Source organism: Protomyctophum parallelum (genome assembly GCF_964188405.1).
Source record: "Protomyctophum parallelum genome assembly, chromosome: 17".
Lineage (NCBI taxonomy): Eukaryota > Metazoa > Chordata > Actinopteri > Myctophiformes > Myctophidae > Protomyctophum > Protomyctophum parallelum.
The window spans coordinates 7,582,034-7,588,054 of NC_139719.1; positions in this window are offsets into that span (position 1 = coordinate 7,582,034).

The window sequence follows — 6,021 nt, forward strand, 5'->3', positions numbered from 1 at the left end:
GCATTATGAAAGTCTGTAAGTTCTGGTGCTGATAATGTAATTGAGCATGGGAAAACCGGTCTACATACCTCATTACAGCCAAAGTGACTGTACTGGTTTTCATGAGTATAAGTGCTTAGCTGTCTAGTGGAGAGATAACATCAAACAACATTCATAAATACACAATTACTGTAGCTTCACATTTTCCCACGGGGATCAATGATGTATAACTTAACTTTAGATTCAAAGAAGAATCACATCCATCTTCTGAATAATGTTCAAATCGAATAATGTTCAAATCGAAGTCTGTTGCTTTCCAGCACTGTGAAAGTCATTAAATAGGCTACTGTATATATAATTGCAGACATTATATAAGTATGTGGTCTGTACTGTATTGAGGCCTGTCATTATGTGGACTTAATGTTTGAAGGCAAGTTTAGCCTGGAGCTGGAGGGTTGTCTGAGGTTGTCAATTCGCAAAAACAACACAGTTATCAGCCCACCCCCCACCCCCTTAGATAGCATTTGATACAGACTTATAGCATGTTACAGTATGTAGACAGCACTATATAATTGCATTGTATGTAGTCATAGCACGTCATAGTATATGTATAGCATAGTAGTATAGATGTATAGTTTATATGTATAGCTTCATTATATAGATATTCCACTGTTACTTTCTTAGCTTACGCATGTTTCTTGATAAATGTTTTTATGTGATGTATTTCCATGCTTTTTTGTTCTTGCTTAATGTAAATCGCTCTGGATTAAGAGCGTCTGCTAAATGCCTAAATTGTAAATTGTAAATTGAGTGACCAATCTGAATAATATTTGGGAATTCTGACTAGTAATTTGCAAGATTAGCTGCACGTACGCACACACACACCCGCCCACTGGGCCACACACACACGTGCCCCCCCCCCCCCACACACACGTGCCCCCACACACACACGTGCCCACACACACACACGTGCCCACACACACACACACACACACACACACATGCCCACACACACACACACACACACACACACACATGTGCCCACACACACACACACACACACACACACAAATAAATTTCTGCGCTCAGGGGCAGAGAGGGGATATTTCACTTTAAAAAATGTTTGGAATCATTTCATCGTCTAATCAGTCTTTTATGAGCACACCAGTTGCTTGATTCAGTAATTAGATATTTGATATTAATTTTATCTGACACACTCCCTTCCTATATAAATCAAACTCCACTTTAACCATGTTAGATTCATTGAAAACACTCATCCTTGGTGGGTTTTTTTTTTCAATTACTTTTGCTATGATTTTTATTTATATTTTTGTGAAGAAAAAAAGCTTTCTGGGGTGCCCACAAAAAAGCCTGAGTAGCCATTAAAATAACACCCAAACAAGTGAAATATCACTTTAACATGGTAAATGATACACCTTTATCCAAAGAGCTTTCCAATGTGCATTACATTCACCCATTCATACAGTGGAGGATTAGCCTGGCTTGGCCAGCCTCATAGCGGGTTTCACACATAGCGATTCACTGAAGATTCTTCCCCGCGGAAACATCAGTGAACCCTCGCTATGAGTCTGGCCGCGCAAGGCTAGTGGAGGATGGCATCAACTTGCTCTTCAGGAGCCCAGGGGGAGCAGGGAAATGAACCGAGAACCATCTATTCCCAAGTGGCCACTCTACCTCCTGAGACAGTAATGATCTGATGTCATTTACTTTTTAAAACAGTGGTTCTACACTATTTGGCCGTGAACCCACACCTGAAAAGACTTTGTGCCAGGGATCCTCATACACGATTTTAAGAAAATAAAAGTTCTATACTAGCTCAAAACATGCCAAGATGCAATGCGTTGTAGTAAACTTGTATATCTGTTATTTCCAGATGGACTACAGTAGGGTTAAAGTGGCTTATCTCATTAATTTGTCTGGGGACCCCCTGGAAGCCCCTCAAGGACCCCTGGAGATCCCCAGACGCCACTTTGAGAACCACTGTAGAGAGAGAGATTTCATGTCCCAGATACTGAGATTTCTCAATCCCTTGGAATATTGCATTAGGCATGCAATATTTTACACCATAAAATAACATTAATGATGATTTTCTTACAGATGCAGATATTTGCAGCGATCAGGTATAATCTTCTGAATTATAGTACACGCAATTCTTGACTCAGTTCTGCCATTCATTTATAAAGCAATGTCAAAGACACTGAACAAAATATTAGCTCCATCGTAAATATATTATACAAGAGGTTACGCGGCCTACACCTATACCTGTATGTCAGTACTTGTCCCTTGTATGCCCATATATGGAAATCTCTTTATACACCACTGATAACAGATATTTGGTAATTTAGGATATTCTTTTCTAAATTCCTTGAACATAGGTTTGGAGCTACTGTATTGGACATTTGTGGGTGCACTAACCATAACCCAGCTGTCATTAAACAAATGCAGGCCTACACAAACTAAGCTGCAAGCATTAGTATTTGAATAATACAATATTTTTTAAACTACAACATTATTTTAGCCTTCTCAAGGTTTTGATATATAAATTATTACTTTAGACAACTGAGTGACCTTTGGTTTGGCACCGGTTACACTCTTGAGCTGCTTTGATATACAGTATAACAGAGTTCTGTTCTTTTTCCAATGTTCAATGACCAAACATGTATCCACCTTCTCCGCTCCCTCCATTGGCTCCCGGTCGCTGCCCGCACAGAGTACAAAACTCTGATGCTGGCATTCAAAACAACCAGGTATGGGCGGCACCCCCATATCTTGCGAGTCTGATCGAACCCTATACAAACTCTCCTGCACACTCAGATCAGCCAACGCAGGGAAGCTGGAAGTAACTTCACTAAAAATGCCGGGACAAAAGGAACTGGTTTGGAATAACGTGTTCCTTCCACGCACTACGTCCAACCAGGGGAAACTCCCCCCTGTCAGGTGTAAAGGAGCAACTTGGACACTCAGGCATGAAGGAAGCATGAGTTCATATAATTATGGGGAATAGGTTGGCGGAGGGTGTGTAGAGCCCAGGATCACATTAGATAATTGACACAGGGGTGAAAAATGGGTTACAAAATCTTGGGATAAAAATGTAATTAAAAAAAACAGGGACAACGCTCCACACGTCCCAAACTCTTCTCCCTTCTGGCTCCAAAACTATCATGGAATGCAATGCAGACTCACTCCCCATCTTCCGCCATAGGCTGAAAACCCACCTTCAGACTACACCTTAGCCCGTAGCACTTGCCCTAGCCTTGGCGACCTTACAGACATATGCAAAGGCTCAACTTATCTAACTTAGACGTAGCACTATAGACATAGCATAGTTTCATTATATAGATATTCCACTGTTAGGTTCTTTGCTTTTGTTTTTGCTTACTGTAAATCGCTCTGGATTAAGAGTGTCTGCTAAATGCCTAAATTGTAAGTGTAAATTGTAAACATGGACCTGGTTTAAAATGTGTCAAACGAAACTCCATTCCTGCAATAGGTGTATTACTAGTTTTTACATTTCTGTTACCAATATGGTCATGCTATGGCCACGCCCTCAGAATCAACTACCCATAGCTGCAGTTGTCTATTGTCTTTCAGTACATTCTTTCTCAGGTCACTTCTATTCCTTCAGCCAATTTGACCCAGCCGCTCCACATTCCTCTCACCTGGGCCTCATTAGCCGTCATAAGGAAACAGTTGTTGTTTTAAGACAAAGTAGGTGCAGGTGTAACCAAAATAGCCCAATCTTAAATCATAATGCTGTGTTTTGTGGGTAGTAGCCTACTGACAAGTCAAGCAGAATAAAAGATCACACCCGTGTGAAGTGAGTGGTGCAAGTCTGTGTGGGGGTCCCCGGGAGGTCCCTGGATGTTCCGGACCCACAGGAACACGGCCAGGGTGCCGGCCCGGTTCCGGCGAGCCGACCCCCGTCCGAAACTATTGAGAAAGGACAGAGTTACCGTGTGGGAGTCCCCAGGTAGGCCCTCTACTGTACTGTACTGTACTGTACTGTACTGTACTGTACTGTAACACCCCAAATCATACAGTTAATGTGTGTGTGTGTGTGTGTGTGTGTGTGTGTGCGTGTGTTAGGCTGCGCAACAGTGACACTTGATTATGCAAACAAACCAAAGGCAATTGTGAGCTGTATTCAATGTTCAATGCACACACTCTCTCTCTCACACACACACACACACACACACACACACACACACACACACACACACACACACACACACACACACACACACACACACACACACACACACACACACAGTAGAGAGGATTATAAATATTCACAATGTACAACATTGCTCTAATAAATGATTCATTGTCTGTGATCTGATCTGCTGTCGATCCCGTAAAAACTGTTGTCAGTCATGTCTACATTTCTATCCTTGTGCATAATCTGTGAATGTATTTGTTATATTTTAAAAAGGCATGTTGTTTGTGATGTGATATACAGCCCTACGTGTGGTTCAAGAGAGAAGATATTGTCATGATACAATTCAGTTCTCAAGGCCTAATGTAACCTTTATGAGTCACCATGTATATGGGTTATAGCACTAAACATCTTAGCAATTAGCATTACTTGAAAATTAAGACTCCAATTTGCCAGGCTGCAAAAATAAATGCTATCCATTTCTACATCATCTGAATATACTTCCAATATACATGACCCTTCCCGAGTCCCGACACACCTATTCATTACCAGAGGACAATAGGAATTGCAGTAAACAGAGAAGCTTAACAATCTAGACCCATTTAAGAAAAGGTGCACAAGTGAAAAATATGAATGGTAATGATTAATAGATAAGCCCTAAACAACACTAACAGCCTATTCATGGAACCTAGCAAATTACATTTGGGTGTGACATGCAGGAAATAGATGTGCTAGCCATGTTGTCTAAGAAATGCTGAGGAAGGCCTAGGGCTGAGGCGTGTCTACTGCTTTGTTTGTTCGTTTTTTCCTTTGGGTCGGCACTCATACGCTGAAGTATTTTTGAGTTTTTGAGTTTGGCTGGAATGCCTTGCACGGGATGAGAGTGTGGAAATCAGAGGGAGAAGAACTCAAGAGATTAGTAGCTACAGTAGAGTCAGTACTGCTGTACTGTAACAGAAGAATGCAGCGGATGACAGGTGTCACATGGACGGAGTAAGGTTATAATAGTTTTGTTTTTTTCATTATAGTTTAGTTTTAGTTCGTTTTGACTTGTTTCTTTCTAATTCAGTTAGTTTTAGTTCGTTTTTAGAGCGGGTTTGCTAGTTTTTATTTTGTTTTTATTTTGTTGAAATGCTTAGTTATAGTTTAGTTTTAGTTTTTTTTCGTACTTTGGTTTATTTGTCAGGTAGGCCTATAGGATTCAAAAAGATCAATAAGTATTGTGTAATAAAACCTAAAAGATATACCATTTAAAAATATAAACTCTAAAAGTTCAGAAACGTAACTTTGGTCCTTTATTTCTCCACTTTGATGATACCATTTGGTATTGTGTTTTATTTTGCTCAGAGCACTCTGTCTTACATACACAGGACATAACAAACATCTATAGTGCAAGAAAAGACAAAAACAGGAAAAGAAAAGTGCAAGTGAAGTGAAGTGCAATACAGTTCAAGGTCAGCTGTTCAGCAGCCTGACTGCCTGGGCGTAGAAACTGTTACTGAGACGGGTGGTACGAGATTTGATGCTCTGGTAGCGTTTTTTGGAGGGGAGTAGTTTGAACAGGGTATTTGCGGGGTGGCTGGTGTCTTCCATGATGTTATGGGCTTTTTTCATACAGCGAGTGGTGTAGATGTTATGGAGACTGGGTAATTCTGTAGTACCGATGATTTTAGCTGCTGTTTTAATTCCACAAATGCCTGATCCTTATATAATAGGCCTATACCCTTCTGAAGTGCTCCGCATATTTTACTATCATCCTTTTCCACAAGGCACTTACTTGCGTCTCTCTCCCATATTGGACTGTCTTTCTTCCAACTTTTCCTGGCAGTGTCCGAGCACGAAAATAGCGTTTGTTCACCACCAAG